Here is a 22,090-nt window from a genome sequence, read left to right as displayed (position 1 = left end):
CACACTAGCAGAGTCTCCCTGAACTTTCGATACCGCACTATACAGTATAAGCTACTGAATAGGCTATACTACAAAGCGCGCAGGCTCTCCAGATTCGCCCACTCCGATCCACGGCTCTGCCCTCGCTGTGGTTCGGAGTATGCAGGCCATATCCACATGTTCTGGGACTGCCCGCGGCTAGCCACATTCTGGGATGAGATTCTGAAAACTCTGTCAGAAATCTGCAATACTGTTATTGAACCTGACCCGCTGGGCGTACTGTTTGGGGCATGGGGGAATGGAGGGGCCAAAGGGGCAGCTAAATTCTTAAATGTCTGCTGTATAATTTCCAAAAAGTGTGTTTTACAGAACTGAAAATGCTCAGCCTCTCCTACCTTCCGGAAGTGGCTGCATTTATTGACTTGGTTTCGGAACTGTGGGGAGGTATACATTAGCACTCTCCTGGCCTAAAAATATTTGGACTGCCTTTAACAGTTATCTTACTGGCCTTGATGCCCACTCCTCAGTGGACAACTCACTGTAACTATTACTGTCATGTACTTTGGCACCAGATGCTCTGTAGCGCTGCTTTCTTCATGTCTCTGGTATACTTTGGATTATTCAGATTGTCATTTCGTAACTGCTTTGCTGTGTGTGAACGCCACTTGCCTCTGCCAACAAAAATAAAAGTTTTTTTTAAAAAAACATGAGAGGTTTTAGGGTCTGAAATGCAAAACTATCTGAACTGTATGACATCTTGCCTTACTGTAATTTCAGACCAGCTGCAGCGACGACGAAAAGGGTGCAGCGCAGCACAGAACACAGAAGGAGACACTGCATCAGATGCAGTTCAAGGTCTATGTGTTCCACTCGTCTTCCCTGGAGACGCTGTCCTTGTGAGAAACCATACAAGGAAAAGGTGGGATGAGCCAAGATTCAACGGTCCTTTCATTATAGAGGACTGCACTCCATCCGCTGTGAAGCTACAGGGCAGGGGAGCATGGATTTTCCTTGGTGATATCAAACCCTACATCGGAGAAGGCCCCCTGCCTGCACCCCAACGAGAGGAATCGACGAGCAATGGGGAAGAACCACAGCACGTGCAGATGAGATCCATGACGAGGAAGAAGGACGCATGACCAGCCAGACAAAGACAAATAACTTTTGTGCAAAAGTCGTGGCTTCATTTTGGACATTCCTCTAAGCAAAAAAGGGGATAAGGACATAAAAATGGACACTCTGTGCATCCTAGATTCAGGGTGAAGAAGAAAATTGCAGGTGTAAGCCACAACATAGTCTGTTGACTTTGAACTTTGGACTGAGGCACGCTAAAGCCTTGATTAGGAAGGATATGCCAAATTGCGATCAAGGTCACATAAATTGGAAGAAAATACAGTACCCAGATTCCTTCCACACCGAGACCCTATTTGGAATCACTTATTATGTCCCACAGTAGAGATATCACAAAGGACGTGGTCAACTATTTCAACCTAGTGCTAAGATCATACTCGTCACTGGTAGGAAGACTCACAAGTGTCACAGACTTTCTCCAAGATCCTGAAAACGAAAACATAATAAGACAACTGCTTACTGTCATTGCTGAACAATTTATTATACTCCCTAAGTACAATGAGAAAGAAGCAAATGTTCCCAACACAGGCGGAAATAGATGAGCTTGTCAACACACTGTTCTTTCGCATAATTGAAGACTGTCCATCTATTGTTGGGAGAACAACAGATACACTAACATTTCTTCGTGATCCAACAAATACAGAAAACCTAAGTCGTCTCCTAAACAACATAATATTGTTGGTCGCACTCCACGCAAACGGACAGTGGAGACATTGTTTACATCAAGGAAAATACATATAATCTTGAACCATCTGAAAGACAGGACAGATGTCCCTGTCACCAGAAGACAGCAGATTGGCACACAATGTCCTTTTTCGCCTAGTCACTGACTTTCCAGAGCTAGTGGGGAGACCAATCGATGTTGACGTCCTCACATTCATCAGAGATCCAGCTAATGTTGCACAAATGGGAATGCTCCTGCATGGTATCGTGCTTCAAGTGGAACTTTCCAATCATCAGAGGAGCTATTTGAGGAGATTCTAAAAACGTTCCGCCGAGGGACAGATCGAGGAAGCAGAGTCAAGAACTCCATTTGTTATATTTTCCCTATTTCTTCATACTGACCAGTGTCCAACATGTCTTCATTGGGAACTTACCTACTTTGAACATGCACAGTAAAAGGACTCACTGAAGTATTACTTAATTTGATTTTTTCCATAATCTAGCAAAAGAACTGTATCCTGAAATAAGAGACAATTGTCACTCGCAAGAGGGGGGACACTTTTGGAGCAAAAGACACTCATAAACACAGAACTCGAAGGACGATACTGGGTAAGGAAATACTAACATTGACATTTGGCAATGATCGAGATGGGGGACCAGAGCAGCAACCTGTTCCTCCCACAAGAAAAGAGGCATTGCCGCTTCTTTGGAAGAAAATGCTGCCGCATAACTTATAAAAGAATAATGTACCTATGTATCATATTCATTATTATTTTACTGTCATTAACGATTAAGACTGCATTCTTTATTGGAGCACAAAGCATTCCAATTTCAGTGCACCCACCTAATGATGGACGCAAGAAACCCACAAAAGCACCCAGACTGTATATAGTCATTCCAGTCCCTAGAAGATCTGATGGTGGAGTGAATGAACTTGAAATTGATGTAATTAGCAATGATACACACACACTTGTGGTAACGAATGAGAAGAAAAGCCGGAGACAGGGTAGGCAAGAGATGAATGGAGTAACATCACTGACGACTACACGCATGCAAACACTGAATGTACACGAAACAGGCCTAGCATCAATGACTGCAGAACCACAAAATAAAAGCAGCAGAAAGGAAGAGACTGCCTGCCGTAAGAAACGTCACAGAAGCTGTCATAAGAAAACAAGAAGAGTTAAAAGAAAAGCCAACAGAAGCAGTCATATCAGAAACTCTTGAGAAAACAAAAGCCAAAACTGAGAAACTCTCTGCATGGACACAAATGTTAGTAGACTTACTATTCACGCACATAGCCAGAGCGAGGAAACTGCATGAGGAACCGAAAAACAAAAGCGCAGAGACCACATTACCCAGCATATATGTTCCAACACAACGGACAAGTACCAGTTCCACAGTGCAGCCATATACCGGACTAGTGCCAGGCTGGTGGGTATGGGCACTTGCATCCAACAGGGAAAAAATGTATGGAGGAAAGGAACGAGCTGCCAGACTCATGTCCATTCAAATGGCACAGATGAGGAAGCCTGCAACATGGACCAGGATACCTGAGAACCCTCCAGCAAAAAAGAGCTATATAGATGCATTCAGGGATGTAGTAATAGCAAACTACATGAAAACCTTAAGAATCAAGAGGAGTATGCATGAAGGCGACAATGAACTGAATGATTACCTGGATAGCACAGCACACCTAGGTAACAACATTTGGTACCAGCACATGAAGGAAGTTGGAAGACGAAATTCCGAAGGGGAATGCTTCGTTTGCGCACTCCTACCGTACAGCATGGGAAAGTCTAAGATCTTTGTGGCTGTAGAAATCGATGTCCTGACAGCACACTGTCTCTCACACATAGAAATGTGCAATACCAGAGGCCAGTTCATGGGAAGTGATGCCTCATTGATATGGGCAACTGAAACAGCTTACCCCGATGAAGATGATTATGTCCAGGACATTAAGACGAGAAACAGAGCCCATACTAGGAATTAGGTGATCAGGTACGAGAAGCCTGGAGTCAAAGGAACAGGAATAAGATGAACCCAAAACTAAATGTCCAAGGAAAAACTCCAGAAGAGACTAAAAATTGGAAAAACAGTGGCCAAATGCAGGTTTGGGGAACAGTGCTTTTATCGAACGGTTGGGAAATGGAGTAGTGATCTGCAGAGCATGGATGGTCCTTGGAGCCTGCAAGGAGGCAATTGAAAACTCGCAAAGACTGTGCAAACCGCAATGGCCTAAGCTTACAAAATTACAGACATGGGTCGAAGACAGAGGAGGACCCCTGCAGATAGTGCCACTGAAAAGTCCCAAATTGTGCTTCAGAAACAATGGCACGAGAAAAATGGGGGAGAATCAAAACTGCTGACACATTTTTGAGGCTCCAGGAATGACTCATGGGAATGCAGTGATTATGGATCATTATTGGGCATGTGGATCCAAAGCATACATCAGACTGCCGAAAAACTGGGGAGGCATATGCACAATAGTGTACGTCGACGTTCCAGCATTAGTGATCCCGAAAAGTGACCTGAACATTGATAGTTTCCCAAAAGCAGATGCTCACCTGAGGAAGAAGAGATCTGTGGATCTAATAACCCAAATGAAGAGAGAGAATTACTTCTCTGCTAAATCAGAAGAAGCATTTCATACAATCCCATATGAACACAGGCTGTTCAGCATCACCTCATCAGTGTTCACAACAATTTTCATGCCTCGAATCCAAGTTGGAGTAAATACTAAATGGTTGCAGATAACCAGATGGGAGTTACTGCAAACCATCAACACGACAATAAAAGGATTCAATGCAATCAAGGAAGAGTTAAGAGCAATCCGACTGATGACTCTCCAGAACAGATATGTACTTGACATGATCACAGCTATGGATGGATGGAGGAGTTTGTGCAAAAATAGGAGAATCATGTTGCATGTTCATACCTTCTCACGACGAGGAAATTGGAACTTTAACAGGAGCTATAAGTATGCTGACAAACCTGCAGAACCAGATGATCAATGAAACCGACGAAGTTGATGATGACAGCTGGTTTGGATCGCTGTTTTCCACAATGGATGGCGGATGCATTCAAATTGTTGGGAGCCCTGCTACTGATGATATTATTAGGATTTTGTGTCATCAAGATTATTAATCTCGCAATGCCAGAAAACTGCACAGAAAGCCATAGGGATGAAGATCATGATTGATGTCAAACCAGGATGGAAGCCTAGAGATCTGACTGATGAAGAAATAAGAGACTTTGTGAAGGCTAGCAAGCACGCACCAGAAGGTACAAAGTTTCTCTATCCCAGGAAATGCAGAAATTATGAAGGAAGATGGATTTAGTGCAGCCCAAATGGACAATGTCAGGTGATGACGTGGAACAAAGACGAACATGTAAGGACAGCAGGAAGCCCCGAGAGGAGTAATAAAAATAAGGACTCCAAAGAGACACTTCTTCAAACCATCATGTACAGACCCAGAAGATGAAGAGGGGATGAACCCAGATGACGAAGTGAAGATGAATACAGAGGAACCAAGTAAGATGAATCCAAAGGAGGAAGTGAATGTGGTTGATGAATCGCCCAGAGTGTAGAGGAGGTCCCAAAAAAAGCTTGCACTCCAGTCGTCCATTTTGAAGTACTAGGAACTTTCACACCAAAATACGTGACATATGATGAGCAAATAAACCAGCAGAGCGCCTCAGTAGGGCTCTGCCCAGTACCTATCAGAAGAACAATACCTATTGAAGTACCAATAACCAGAAAACCATGGCCAGTAAGGTACCCTTTAAGAAAACTCTACCAGCAAATGAAATGAAATGAAGATTACTTAAGTACTGTCCAGGAAGAAACCAAAAAGTCCTTAATGGAAGATGAATGGTGACGTCATGAGGGCCTGGACTAACTCACCCATAGAAGATATGGCAACCCAAGGGTGACACAAATAGACGAAATGCCATGAATAAAGATATTGTAAAAACTGAAAGAAGAGAACATTGATGAAAGACAAAGGAGCTTAAATTGTAAGCAGGATAAAGATATTCAACTAGCTAACGGCTGTACATATGCTTGTAACCACAAGAAAGCAAAGAAAACAGTGCGGCTTGCTATGCTAAGTAGAAGAATAGCGTGGCAAGTGCCATTGTACACAATCTACCTCAAAACGAAGCATGTTATATAAGTGCTAGTCCACTTTGCACTAAAAGCAGAACCGACCCAGGTTACTATAGGCCAAACGCAAGAAGATTCATATTCTAGCAACCACGAGGAAAGAAGGCTGAATCGAAACTCGGCAGAGGCAGCTTGTGCCAGGGAAGCAAAGGTCACATCAATAGGAGCTATGAACGGTAACTACTTTTAATTGAAGCTAAGAACAGAATATCCTGCCTCTGAAGGATCGAGATAAGACGGCGAAGGCAGGTGGTGGGTGAAACAAAAATCAAATACACAAATTGAGAGAAACAAGACAAATCCATGGTGTGGTAGCATGTGACCACCCGAGCAAGAAGAAGCACTGGTTCACACCTACGCTTGTCATCCGCCCAGACAGAGATATCAGAACTTTCTCGAGACAAGAAGATGCAGTTTCGAGGCCAACCACAGTGAACTAATTGACACATTCCGCATAAAGTGATGATTGATTGAAGTAAGACAGGGTGAATTGGGGGACACCCTGCACCTGGCTGGCAGTTCTGCATGCTGCTAAGCAAAGTGGAAATGTATGCATGTGGTTGATGCCAACCCAATCACCATGGACCAAATAATCTAGGGTCCTATAGTTAGTAGAACCAATGGGACATTGTACTTTTAGTGACGTCTACAGTAGTCAATTTTGAAGGAAGGGCTTAGACGCCAACCTGATAGTGTTTACCCAATCCCCTCACTCCGTTAACATATACAGATATGGCACCTATATTAAAGTTAATTTTTCCTAACCAATAGAATTGCATGTTAACTTTTTAGGATTACATGTCAGATTATGATGCGTTTTGAGTATAAAAATTATGTTTTGTATGAAGTTCGAGGGAGTTGAAGCGAGACAGACTATTGCATCACTGTTGATTTCCATATTTCCCCGTTTTTTGTACTTGTCATTAAACAGACCTTTGCCAAACCATTGAGTTGTCCTTATTGATTGGTGTTGGAGTAATAAATCTGCACCCCCATTCACCTCAAGGTGCAGCTATCTTGTCTTAAAGTACTTCGTTGCAAACCCTGTCTCTATGGGCCAGCCGGGGGTTTCCCCCAGTACACTATGATTAACCCGTCTGAAAGCATAGCTGGGGAAAATCAGCTGCTTGAGCCATTGACACCAGGAAATATAGATTGGCTTGCTGCATCCCAAGTGAAGGCTACGCTTGTGGCTTTCACTTGTGAGAGACGTGAAACCAATAATCTTGTTGCTCCCTCTAATAGGCAGCACACGATTATTACTGCAAATGGTTTTCAAGGATACCTAATATGGGCGAATAACCCGACTTAAAGGTATGAGATCCCCCGATCAAAATTTGACTGCCTGTCACTCATGTTGGTAATGGTGCTGTGGAAGGGAAACTCCCTTGAAAAGCGTTGCCCTTTGTGCTTAGCAGAAGAAGAGAACCTGCTCCACTTTTTGTTTTAATGCACGGAATACGATATATGATATGATATGGCATAAGGTGCCTGTACACAAGTGTTTCTAGACACGACAAGACCAGGAGTAAACAGAGGGAGGGTAAAACAACGATCATACTAGGCAATCAGAAAGTGCAGCCAATAGGAGGCTCATACGTGCAGAGAGAAGGGACTGTAGGGTGACAGATACAGACCACAAGTGATAGCGGAGCCAAGAGGCAGTGCAAGCTGCAACTGGACAGGCAGGGAACTGGGCCCAAGTTTATAGGGTGGTCAGGTGACCAGTGGGTGGAGCAGACAGGTCATCAGCAAGGGAGAGGAAGAGAGAAGTGGAAGCAAAGAGGAAGGTCTTCAGTTGCTTCCGAAACTGGAGGTGGTTCTGCTCAACTTTGAGAGAGGCATGGAGGCTATTCCAGAAGGAATCCCCAGACGAAGAAAGAGATCTGCCCCCAACTCTCTGCTTGAGATCTGCCCCCAACTCTCTGAAGAAGCATCTCGCCCTCAGAGAGTTGAAGGTGGATGAGCAGAGAGCTGGAGAAGGAAGATGTTTAGAAAAAGCTGGCGGTAGTGTGGCCCCAGGCCCGAGAAACCCTTGTGGACAATGTAGAGGGTATTGAACTTGATCCTTGCCACCACTTGGAGATTTCAGGGCTGGAGACATACGATCCCTGGGCTTGAGGCCAAGAACAAGTCTCGCAGTTCTGTTTTGGATAAGTTGTAGAGGACGAAGTATAGAGGCAGGATGATTTAGAAAGAGTCTTTTGCAGTAGTCCACCCTAGACAGGACCAGAGCTCGGGAGACAGTGAGTGTCTGGGGGAAAGTGAGGAAAGGAAGAATACCTCTGAGGAGGTGCAGCTGATAGTTTGACTTCTGATGACCCCATGGTTCTTAGTCTCACATATAGGAGCAGGAAGAGGGCCCAGATTGGGCGGCAAGAGAGAGAGAGAGGAAAGGAGGGAGCTGGTGTTCCAAGGAGGAGGATCTCGGTTTTACAGCCGATAAGGCAGAGATCATTGGTGGCGCACCACTCCGGGATTACAGACCGACAGTCAGGAATAAGAGGAGTAGAGGTGGCTGAGGGTAGCCTGAAGGAGAGCTGGGTGTCATCCGCATAACACTGAAAGTTGGAGCAGAGAGTAGCGATGCAGTGGGCAAGAGGTGCATTGCCCTCATAAATGTTTAAAAACCCTACAGCTCCTCCTCATAGAGCTTTGTTTCACTCAGTGCCGTCCTGCACTGTTTTATTTGCTTTCCACAATGTTGCAGCAGATGGGATGGCATCTACTGCAATAAGTGAGAAAGGCATTGCACAGAAGAAACGACATACTAAATGCCTAACTATCGCATGATTATTCTTGTATTACATGCCGATGATGCCTATTATTAAATGTTTTGTATACTATCTGATCATTTTATTTTGTAACATACAACTCTAGTAGTGACTAGGTGGACATGTGAAGGCAGAAATGGAGAATCTAGTAGTGCTCACAAAATGTTCACATCTATGGGCCTCATGGGCCGGTACCGGTAAACCCTTACCGCCTTACTACAAGGTCCCTTTGCGGGACCCGTCCTTAACGGCTGGTTTTACCAGACGTTAAAGTTGGGACCCGCAAAGGGACCTTGGTGCTAATTACGGTACCGCAATTTGCGGTACCGTAATTAGTCCCTTCCCCATTCCCATTGAGCCCTATGGGGCAAAAATGGGAATGGGGAAGGGCCATGGAGAAAGGGGGAATTACCGCCCGCCAACCTTGGAATGGGGTGGTAATTCCCCTTTCCTCCATGGTGGAACCCAGTATGGTACCGGCGGCCACCATGGTGTTATTAGCACCATGGTTTACCACATTCTGTGTAATGAGGCCCTATGTGTATTGACAGCAAGGTCATGAAGTGATTTTATAATTTTTTTTATGGATTGTTATTCATTGTTGTTATTTTATCAGTGACTGATAATTGATATTGTGATGAATGTATTTTTAGATGCTTGCCAATGCAATAATTGTAACTCTCGTGGCAAAAATGACGAATAAAGCTTTATTTAGATACAAATCCAGGTTATTGTAGACTTAAGGCTCATACCTGCTTCTACTCAACTGTAACAGGAGATACATCTGGATTTCAAACAGGGCAGACATTTTCCTCTCAAATCTTTGTTTTTGAATGAAGCTCTAAGTGCCCCTTTTGCAATTGAAGTTATGGGTAACTGTGTTAATTAAAATATACATCCTAATGTGCCCCACTACTCCTAATTATAGTGCCCTGTGTGCAAGTGCAAGGCAACTTCCTATTTTTTGTACGCATTTTCTGTCCCTGTAGCAAACATGAGGACGTTTATTTTCCAGAGAAACTCTTGAAGAATGTGCAAGAATAAAATGCACTGCTCTACATTCTCTCAAGAATAGCTCTAAAAAGAGATGTTATTGTAAAGAAGGAATCTCTTTTCTAGAGATGTTGTGCAAACTCATTGTGCAGTCAGCAGGCCAAACGGGAGGGGATCTATGTGATCACTGCGACCACACATAATTGCGACAGCTTAAAATGCCGACTTTTTTATTTTATTAAACCCCCTCTACACCACCCCCGCAGTCCCCTCGTATTACTATAATATCCAATACCCCCCACATATATATAAAGTCGGGCATTTCGGCCATCGCAATTGTGATGGCTACATTTTGGCCCATTTCCAACGGGAGGCAGGTGAACTGAAGGGGGAATTTTGATAATCTTACTAAGATTTTCATTGCATCCAATCATGCAACAGGCTAGAGGCTATTTTAGAGGGAGGCCCCTGCTAAGGATAAGTATCTCCCTCCAAATCTCTGCTTGGAGAACCGTCTCACTTGCAGAAGGTTGGAGGTAGATGAGCGGAGGGCTCGGGAAGGACAGTGTTTAGGGAGGCTGGCCAGAGTGAGAGTGGGAAGGTGGGAGCAGGGTTCCCAATGCGAACGATCTTAGTCTTACTGGTGTTGAGGCAGAGATTGTTTGCAGCACACCATGACTGAATTGCAGACAGTCAGATATGAGCGAGGAAGAGGAGGGTAGCCTAAAGGAGAGTTGCGTGTCATCTGCATAACACTGGAAGTTAGAGATGAAAGTGGGAATCACACGTGCGAGGGCAGCCATGTAGACAGTGGAAAACCAAGGGGATAGGTTAGAACCCTGGGGAACCCCACAGATTGGAAGAGTAATAGTAGAGAGAAAGGACTCAAGTTCCAGCTGGGACGGGCGGTTGGAAAGGAAGGAGATTAACCACACCAGAGCCTGACCTGTGACAGACGTACAATCCTGGATGTTGTGGTTTACCGTGTCAAAAGCAGAGGAAAGGTCAAGAAGAATGAGTGACAGAGGGAGTGTTGGCATCGAGATTTGAGAGCAGGTCTTCACAGGTGTTCAGAAGAGCAGTTTCTGTGCCTCTGGATGATCTAAAGCTAGACTGAGGGTTGTCGAGGCTGGATATTCCGATCTTGGATTCATGAGCCCAGCCGTAAGCTCTCTTCCTAAAGTAAGAACACAGACACCCTTCTCTATTGTATGAAAAAACACAATCACCCTATCTCAGTCATATCCTGCAGCTTGAAGATGAAATCTCAAAGACGGAAATGGAGTGAAGTCTTCTAAGGTCTACTGTAGCCATCTACTGGGATAGTATCATGCTAGACTACGATGTACACGACTAGCACAATACAATTCAAACATTGGGAATATGGGGATTGGTTGAGATATTCTTATGTCTATTATATTGTTAGGGCATATTAATGTGGGAGATATGCAGATTGTAGAAATGGCAACATTTATACTATCAGATTAAATTGTGAACAGTATGATTGCAATTTTCCTTTGCATTGACTTGTTGAGGCAAACCATTGGGAACAAAGTATATACATTGAGGCTCATATGTGGTTCTGCTAATTTAAAGAGACACATAGGGCCTCATTACACAGAAGGCGGTAAGCCATGGCGCTATTAGCGCCATGGCTGCCTCCGGTACCTTACCGGGTCCGCCTTGGTGGATGGCGGAATTAGCGCCATATTCCAAGGTATGTGGGGGCGCTAATTCCGCCATCCACCATTGCCAGTCAGCCCCATAGGGCACCATGTTAATGGTGAAGGTGCTAATTACGGTACCGCAAATTGCGGTACCGTAATTAGCACCAAGGTCCCTTTGCGGGTCCCGTACTTAACGCCTGTAAAAACCAAGCGTTAAGGGAGGACCCGCAAAGGGACCTCGTAGTAAGGCGGTAAGGGTTTACCGGTACCGGTGCCCTTACCGGTACCGGTAAACCCTTACCGCCTTCCGTGTAATGAGGCCCATAGACTTATTTAAACAAGACGCATAGGCTTGCCTGCTGTTAGGCTACAATTCGAGGCAAAAGCACGACCTAAGCCCTAAATGAAATTTCAGTCAGTTGAATTGGTTCTTGATGTTACACGATGGTGGGTCAACCAAAATGTTCTCTAAATGTACCCACTTGGGGATGAGAGGAAATATGTCCGGACAGGCTAGTTGGGACCAAAAGTAGAGGCAAAGACATGGATAGACAAGTACGCAGGAGGATAGCCGGCACATAAAACCCAAACAGAAGAAAAGCAGAACATCCAGAAGTACGGTTAGGAATCTCAAGGCCAGCATTATGAAGATCCAAGATCCAAAAGGTAAGGATGACCAGATAAGAAGCAGAGATTTATTGCAAGTTCCATAGTTGTTCAGAAAGGTGCAGATGTGAGTGATGCGCTCACCTGTTGCTAATTTTCATGTGCAGTACTGGCAATAGTGTGATGAGCATTCAAAGGTAGGAGAAACAATTTAAGGTCCTTGGTAGAATCTAGCTCCAAGAAGAAAACATCTTTTTATTAGGTTCCCAATTGTGGTAGTCCATTACTTTTCGACATCACATACACTAAGTCCAAGTAGTAATAATGAATTTCAAATTATCACTGAAAACATTTAATTTCGAGCAGTCGGGCAAATCTCAAATGCTGTTCATAATGTTTCTGCAAGCAAAGAGAATAATGTACAGGCCCAGGGTTCAAGTTTCTGGTCTCAGAGGGCCTGACATTTAGTAAATCACAAGTAATACACTACTTCAAATCCAACATTGGTGGTAGGAATGGCGAAACTAAGTTCTGTGTGTGCCTTTTAGAAGGTCTGTAACTCCTTTCAGTAATTGAGACGATTGGCTTTCATAAGGCAATTCTAGTTCAAAGAAGGCTGTAATCAGTTGATTATACCAAGAGACAGGCAGAGCCCACTTTGATAATTAATGAGTATCAATCAATATTATCTATGAATGTTGTTTGGGTTGAGATATCCTGGTGTCCCGTACAAGCGCTCCCCAGAATAACCAAGGCCAACTAGAGGGAAATACCACTGAATATCAAAGCCACCAAATAAGAAAAGATCCTACAGTAGGATCTCAGGCCATAGAAAAAGACCGCCAGGAAGCAAAAACCTTCCACAAGAAAGGAAGACACAAATTCCTTACAGATGTTATGGGTATAGACCACATAGGCTGAGCTTGGTCTCTGAAGATGGTCATTACGAACGAAATGCATTGGACACTCTAGACAAGCCTATGTCTCTGATAATAAATATCTTTTGTGTTTTATGCAACCACGTTTCCATAAGAATATTCATTTTAGAAGTATAGAGAAAAGAATTATGGATTATGTATGCAATAAATATGTTAACAAAACGCATGTTTAAAAACTAACTTTTGGTGATATTTTCTCACAGGTCCTTCCAGATGTTTGGGACATCTCAACCCAAACAACATTCATGGTTAGATTTTACACTCCACAGTGCAAGTGGAGTTTCTTCTGCCACAGAACCAAATAATAGGTTCTATGTCATTTTACCGTTTTTGCGACTGGTGTTTTGCCGTGGGAGTTTTTCTGAAAAACTTAATTGACTTTTTTTACATTATTTTTGGGGGGGCTCCCAACCCAAGCCCCCTTCCTTTAACAATGTTTTTATTTCCCACCTCCCACAACCCTTTATTTGCACTTTTCCATCCCCCAAAAAACATTGATGGAGTTTTTTGGAAAATCTCCCGTGGCAAAATACCCGTCTTGAAAACGGATGTCGGCGAAAGGACATTATACCCAAATAATCTACCTAGAACCAGAGCACATATCTAAATAAACAGCACAACACACAATTTTATTTAGGTGGTGCCCACTCCATCCCTTAGACCTATCAATCAATATTAACTACTTAATTTCTCAGAATGTGGCTGTTCAAGTCCTGGCCAGATTACTTTCCTGCTAAGAATGTGTCCACGCATGTCTTTGTGACATTGACTTTAGAAGTGGCTATGGTGGGGGGGGCGCTGTTGCGCTCATAGAAGATGGCTGCCTAACTGTGAGCTCCGCTTCGTGAGGTGCCTTCCTGCTGGAATCCTCCTTTGGTGCCCTGTTAACACTTGGTCCAGCTACCCTATTTGATTGCTGCAGGACCCGTGCATGTGCTGCTCGAACCCCGCGTCCTGAAACAGCGTTGCCGCGGAGTTCCAGCACTCTGAGATCGAGCCGGGAGCCGGCACAGCACCGCCCCGCTCCTCAGCTATGGAGTCGTGTGGCTTGACTCTGAGGATCCGGGCCTGCTGGGGGGAGGGGCGCTGTGTGTGTTGCGGCGTCGCCTTCTCCCCTGCTCCCTGAGGAATTGCTGTGGCCGGTGTGTGCACGTCGGCCCCCTGACTGGATCCGGGGGGCCCTCCCGAACGTAGAGCTGTTGCTCCGCACCTTCCCTGGGCAGCGTGCTGTTTTTTAGTACCTCGTAAGGACCCGGAGAGGAGGCTTCCCGATCTGGGATCGGTCCGCGGGACGCTCCCGCTCCTGACTGCTGCGGTGAGTCCCTCCGGATACCCCCGGACTCTCTCCCCGTCCGCACTATATTGCTGCCTGCATCGGATTGCGTCGCCTTCCTCCCTGGGCGCACTCTCGGCACCCGGTCCTTCTGGGCCGGCTCCCACTGTGGCTACCGTCACGCTCCGCTGCCTGCTGTCCTGCCGGACATGTCAGCCCCCTGCTCCTAGCACAACTTGGTGGGCCCTGTGGAGGGGGGGTCACGGAAACCTCCTTTGCCGAAATCATTAACCTGCGCACCACTTAGATGTAGGCTCACGCTGCCCGCTGCAGACCCTTGGATTGGACCCTCTTTTCCTGCCCTGCTGCTCTCCACCATAGTGCCTGCTTGGGGATTTTGCTGTGGTGATACACCCCCCGCTCATTGTGCTACATTCAACAGCTGGGACAATGACCCCTAGGCCACACAGACCGTGGTTGGTGGCGCACCGGGCTGGTCCCCCCAGTCGTGGTGTGCGGGGACTGGCCCCTCCACTTTGCTTGGATATCCTGGGATCGAGGACCCCTGCAGTAACTGTCCCCCCTTTGTGATCCACTGCTGCCTTGCTGGGGGCCTTGCCAGGCCTCGCTCCTGACACAGGGGGCGGACTCCCCGGTTGCTCGACCGCATCAGGGCCCATAGCTGCTCCTACTTACACCCCTGTCGGCGCATTGATCTTCGGTTCTCGCCCCTCACCCATGGCCCTCAGGGCGGTCGGCACCGGGGGATCCGCTCCTTGACCACGCTGTGCCCTCATATTATCGCCAGCGGGGTGGGCCCCCTCGGCTCCTCGAACTAGCGGGCGGTGGTGACCAGAGACTCCACATCCTTCTGCAGCACTACTCTTCACTTCAACCCTGTGGACCACTGAGCGCCCAAATGCCCTGAATAGCCTGCCCGATCATCCGTTGCTCCCTGCCCTCTCCTCACCGACCTGCCTTGACACTCCTGCCACCCTCCCAAGCCTCCGGGCCCACCCTCCGTTTGGCGCCATGACCAAGGGAGCTGGAAAGAAGCAATGCTCAATTAACATGTTCACCAAAACGCCATCGGGGCCGGTGGTGGAGGAGCCTGTGCAGGAACCATCTAACCCCCCGGCCTCAGACCCGGCGGATGCTCAAAAAATGATGGAATACATCCGGGAGGGGTTCACCAGGCTCCACAATAAGCTTGACGACATGAATGGCACTATATCCTCCATCAAGGCACATATGGAGAGGACCGACGGCTGGGTTGCCGAGATCGAGACACGAGTGAGTTCCACCGAGGATAACTTAAGCTCTCTCAGAGCGGAGGTCTCCACACTTTCTGGCCGTGTCGCTGAGGTTGAGAAAAAGAACGAGGACCTCAAATCACGCTCGAGGCGTAACAACCTCCGCATTATCGACATACCCGAGGATGGCATAAAGGAACCCATGGAGGACTACGTCGAGCGCACACTACTACAACTGTTAGACTCTCCAAAACTCTCCCTGCAGTTCGCGATCGAGAGAGCTCACCGTGCCCTCACTGCAAAGCCCAGACCGGGTGCACCATCACGACCCATTATAGCTAGGGTTCTAAACTTCCTTGACCGGGACGCCCTCCTCAGGGTGGCGAGAGCCAAGGGTGAAATCACTCTGGGCGCTGCCAGGATCCATCTGTATCCTGACTTCTCAGTGGTGGTCCAACGGGAACGCAAAACCTTTCTGGCAGTGAAGAGGAGGCTCCGCGACCTACAGGTCAAATACTCCATGCTATACCCTGCTAAATTGAGAATTGCACATACCAACCAGGTCTACTTCTTTACAATCCCTGAGGAGGCCTCCAGATTTATTGATGAACATTTCCCCGGCTGACCCCCTCTTTCTGAAACACTCAATGTTAATGTCATGTTCATTGGCTGATTGTTCATGATTTGGGTTTCCGAACTTGGTCAGAAATGTCTAGCCTGTGGATGAGCGTGTGAGGGAGCTGTCTTCCGCCTGCTTCCGCCCTCTTGAGTTTTGTGGTCTATGATATGTAGGTTCTGGTCTTTAGGGCTGGCCTTATAATCCTAGGGGAGACTCTCGTAGTTATCATCGAACGCCTCTCAGGTTGGACTCCTCTCTGCAGCGCTCATCCACTGTTGCTAATTTACTCTATTAGTTGGTCTTGAATTTCAGTGACCTTCCTGGTCTAGTTGATTGATTAGGGGGCTACTCCCCTCATTCGCGAGCAGATGGTTCTCTATTTTTGCGACCGTGCCTTCTCCATCTGGGTAGAGTCCTGCCCGATCTCATCACTAGGCACCATGTTTATCCTTAAATTGCCTTCCGGTCCGGAGCGTCGCCGCCAGGCCAGTTCACAGCCCGCCCCCCCCCCCCCGGCGTTGATGCCATTGGTTTGGATTTGGTTGTTTGGGCATGGGGTTATCATTCCTCTGTTTGGGGGAGGGACGTGTGAGGGGGTGGGTGTTGTTGGGTTTTATGTTAAAAAAGGCTTGGTATCCACAGGGGAGGTAGAGTATGGGGCAATATTGTTCCGCTACAGTGTCAAGGCTGATTGAACGGTGCACAGAACTTGGGGGACACCACCTCGTTAACCCGTCAATTCCGATGCCTTCTTCAGGACTGTTAATTAAGAATAACTTGACATTCATGAGTTGGAACGTGCAGGGACTGGGGAACTATAAGAAGATGAGACGACTTCAGCTTCAGGCCGAGCGCCATGGGGTCAAAGTCCTGTTCCTACAAGAAACACACACCTGCACTGAGTATTGTGAAAAATTTGCCAGAATGTGGGGCCCTCAGAGGTACTTTACTAGTTACTCTACCCAAAGCCGTGGAGTTATGAATCTAATTCACAGGAGCCTTAAGTTTAACCCCATATCTATACAGATCGACCGCCAGGGCAGGTATGTGTTGGTCCATGGTAGTCTACAGAACAAGGAGGTGGTTCTATTAAACATCTATGGTCCCAACATCGACGACCCGGAGTTCTATTCTCATCTCACATCCCTTCTCGTTAGCTTCCCGCTAGTACCAATCTTCTGGGAGGGTGATTTTAACACGATTTTTTGACATGATCCGTGACAGATGCGGCTCCAGACCTCGCCAACTTTCCAAAGCAGCCTATACTACACTGTCATCTCTCCCCCGTCTTTCCCTGGTGGACGCATGGGGCTCCTCTATCCTGACTCCCGCTCCTATTCCTTCTACTCTTCGGTTCACGACTCATATTCCCGAATTGATAGATGGCTAGTGTCCGATATACTTGTAAGGAACATATCTCATCTATCGATCCTTCCCAGAACCCTTTCTGATCACTTACTGCTGACTATTACCCTCTGTTGGGGCCCGGACCGTGACCGGAGCAGACATTGAAGAATGAAACCTCACTCTCTCCTAGACCCCTTCTTCAGCTCAGAGCTAGAGACCGCCATTAAGGAGTTTTTTTTAATTAACACCAACACGGTGTCCTCACAGGCCACCCTCTGGGAATCTTTCAAGGCTTATCTAAGGGGTATCGCCTTGTCTAAAGAGAACGGCATCCTCAAAACGATTCTCAGAAATATTGCTGAAAGTGAAGCCAAGCTGTCCGCACTGGAATCTCAATGCTCGCAACACCAAACTCCGGAACTCCTGGCGTCCATCGCTACGGAGCTTGACACGTTCTGCTCTCTTGCGGATCTCAAGCTGAGGTTCCTGGACAACCCGGGACTTGCGAGGAAATACGGCGAGGGCGAGCTCCCAGGTCAACTTCTGGCCAGGTTTCGCCACCGAGAATTTGATGCTCCTCCGATCCCTGGAGTGGAGAGACCCGATGGTTCCCTAGCCACGTCCCCGCAAGTTATTAACTCCAAATTCCTCTCCTTCTACAAATCCCTATACGCTAACGCAGATAGCTTCTAACAGCGGAGATTGAGTCTTACCTAGATAATCTCCCCCTCTCAATCCTCTCCCCTGGGACCATCGGTTGTCTTGAGAATCCATTCACCCGCGACGAATTCTCGGATGCCATAGATACACTCTCATCAGGCAAATCCCGTGGCTCAGATGGCATTCCCGTTGAATTTTATAAACACTTCAAATTACTCTTTCTTCCTCACCTAATGGCCCTCTGGGAGGAATCAGTGGAGGTGGGGCAGTTTCACCCTACGCTTCGTGAAGCCACAATAACCCTCCTGCTGAACCCTGGTAAACCCCCACTCAATGTGGCTCTTATCGCCCACTCTCGCTTATCAACGGGGATGTCAAAATCAACGCCAAATTATTAGCCCTACGCCTTGCCCCCTTCATGCCGCATATCATCCACCCCGATCAAGCGGGATTTATTCCGGGACGCTCCACTTCCCTGAACCTGAGGCGCCTCTTCAACATTATAAGCAGGGTTCATCCAAATGTCCATGCAGTGGCAGCGGCACTCGAAATGCAAAAAGCCTTTGACTCAGTATTGTGGGAGTATCTCTGGCAGGTTCTCAAAAAATGCAAATTCGGCCCCTGCTTCCTCTCCTGGGTCAGACTATTGTACTCCAACCCAGTGGCCAGGGTTCGTACTGAGGACCGATGCTCCCCCTGTTCCAAATAGCTAGGGGCACTAGGCAGGGCTGTCCCTTCTCCCCTCTGATATTTGCTACACCAATACAACCTTTTGCGGACATGCTGCGCCAATCCCATGCACATACAGGCCTACGTACAGCTGGACAATCGGACATTGTATCCTTGTATGCTGATGATGCCCTTCTTTTCATCCGTTCCCCCGACACCAATTTGGCTCCGATAATGGAAGATATTATCCTTTTTGGACGGGTCTCCGACCTCAAAGTATATTGCGTGCCATGCGCAATGAGATTCTGTCCTAAACCTTACTTAATTTCAATTCATAATTTATAAGAATACATTTAACCCCACTAAATTCAAATTGCTTTTCACACAGAAATGAACACAACATTTCAATACATTCTTGCAAGTTAACTTTATAAACCATTCAAGTATTATATTGATTAACAAATACAATTCAGTGCTAAAACTTTTAGTGGATAAATTGAATGTCCACAATACATTTGCACACAATGTTTGGCTCTCAGAAATCAGTTAAGCAACAAATACATCTAAAAAAACAATATTTCCTCCTCCTTGAAATGATAAGAATGTATTAAATATGCATTGACTTTTTTGGGTACTCAATTTACCTTTCTTCAGATGGAAAAATAATCTTGATTCCTTAAATATTATTTAAACATAATTCCCAGATTGCTAATCATTTTTGAAAGTGCTTCACTTATGCACGAACATGATTGAGATATACCTGTTATCCACTAGCCTGATTCTCAGAAGAGCTGTGAACCTCTTCAACACTGACAGACAGGACTGCATAAGATATATTTACAGGCTTGTCCCATCACTCAAAAGAAATTAAATTGCAATCATACATTTTAAATTAAAAAAGAATCACAGACATAAAGTTTAATAGAGGTAAATCAGCTAATTGCATTACATGAGTAAAGAAAAGTTGTATAACTTCCCAATATGTTGAAATAATTTTTTAAATTGATAATTTGAGACAGAAGAGTATAGAGGTTCCCCCATTTTGAGATATATATCCAATGTTCCTGATTGCAAAAGCTTGACGGTAATAGAAACATATAATTAAGCTGAGGGAGGTGTCATTAAAGTGTATGACAGTGTCAAGGGTCCTGTAAGGGGAGATCAGGGACCCCTCCCAACCCGGGTTAGACAGCCTACAAGAGTTTGGGTCCTAGCCAGTCCTACTCCAGAAGTGGTGTGAGGGTATTGGGGAGGGGCATCGCTACTCCCCCAGAGTGTGCATTGTATGTCACTAACTGGACCATTCTTCCTTCCACAATGCCTGTCGACCTCTCATCTGGCCAGAGTTCTCTTTTGTCTTATTCAGAAACGCAGCTAAAAAAAATCAGCTGGTCAGAACCGATAAAACCTGACCTGGAACCAGAGCATTGGAATTGAACCCCCAACATGCAATGCACTGGAATTTCTCCTGCCCAACAGAGAGGCGACACCAAACACATGACCTACTAGCCCCAGATGATCTGTGGGGAATTGCTGGGGCATCAGTATGCAAACTAGGAGTGAGAAGGGGCTGCAGGGGAGACATAGAAATATTCCCCTAACCTGATTGGAAACGAAACTCACCACTGGTGAGGAAGACAAATGGATCAGAAAAACCTAGAAAACTGAATATAAGGCTAAATGTTCAGATAATGAAAAATGGATTGGAAAGAAATAAAATGCTCAAAATGATCTAAGTTCTGAGTCTAATAGACCTCGGAAACACCACAGAAGGCTTAAAATGATATGAAAATTACGAAGGCAGAAAAATAGCTTGGAAAACACCCCAGAAGCATCAAAAGAAGCAGAAAAATTCAGGGTCAGCAAACCAAGACCAGAAACAACATGGAAGGCTAAAAAATAGTTAAATAATAATAATCTTTATAGTGTTTTCATTCAAATGGAACTTTACACAAAATTAATACAATGCGATTAATTCATGCAAATAATTCATCTAGGTTCTCATGTAGCACAGCTGCCAGACACCTGAAATCATAAGACATAAGGCAAAACATAAAATACGTAAGTATTTAACCAATTCCATCTTAAAATATACTTAGTAAATAGAAAAATACCTTACACTAAAATCTATGAAAACTAACCTTTCATTTCAATTCATTCAAATGTATCTAATTGACCAGACCTGCCAGTGGGAATTTCAACCTCAGATACATAGAAATGTGGGCATGAAAACCAGCTCAATCATCCTGAATGCTAAAATTTCCCAAGAAAGCTCAGAATCAGAAAAGGCAAGCCTGCAAACTCCCTGGAAGACTGAACATTGGTGGCTGAAAGATGCCTTAGATACCCCACTGAAGACTAAAATGTGCCTTAAAAAGTTTAGTGGATGGAAATTGCCACAGAAACACCACTATGGGCTAAAAAGAAATGAAAGCTAAAAAATGGCTGAGGCACACCTCGAAAAGTTGAAACGAAGACAAAAAGCGTGCAGGCCAAAAACTGTCTTGTGAAACACACCAAAGGTCTCGAAAAAGCCCAAAAAGATGTACTGTTGAAAAAAATTGCTTCAATACCCCAGAAAGATCATAATGAGAGACAAGGTTTGGAGGCCAAAAAATTACTCGTAGACCCAGAAACATGCAAAGCAAGCAAGTTTAGATGCCAAATTTCGATCGAATTCACAGGAAGGCAGAAAAGAAGTCACAATGCAAGAGGCTTATAAATGATTCAGAATCAACTCCAAAGTCTCAAAACAAGACAAATATCTCCAGAAACATTCAGTACAGCGAAAACTACTCAAATTGGTTTCGAAATTACAAAATGGCTGTAAAACAACCCAACAGGGTCAAAATGGGCCCAAATGTTTGGTTGCCAAAAATTGGCCCAACCAGCCCACAGGACTCAAAATCTGCTGAAATGTTAAGACACCCAAACAAGGCTCCGACATCTGGGAAAGCCTAAGACTAGCCAAAAGATTAGACGGCTGCAGACTGGCTTGAAAACACCCAGAGAAGCAGAAGATATTCCAACATAATGGGTAAGAAATTGCCCAAAAACACCCTGGAAGGCCCAAAATAGGATGGAACGGTTGGAAGCCAAAAACGACCTGAAAAAAATCATGGAGGGATCAAAACAAGTTAAACAATTTGGAGGCTGAATATTGGCTAAAAAGCATAATGGAAGGCTAAAATGTACCAAATAAATCACTGCAATACACTGGCATGCTCAAAGTATAGAGACTGTAAATGTGCTTAAAGACACCCAGGTGGTGCAAAATGACTTGAAATGTTTGGTGGTCCTAATACACTTTGGAAATTACCCTGAGGGTTTATAATTTGCTGAAATGTTCA

This window comes from Ambystoma mexicanum, chromosome 12 (assembly GCF_040938575.1).
Source record: "Ambystoma mexicanum isolate Mex_15411 chromosome 12, UKY_AmexF1_1, whole genome shotgun sequence".
NCBI classification, from domain to species: Eukaryota; Metazoa; Chordata; class Amphibia; order Caudata; family Ambystomatidae; genus Ambystoma; species Ambystoma mexicanum.
The sequence above is the reverse complement of the archived record's forward strand: the minus strand, read 5'-3'. Positions refer to the sequence as shown.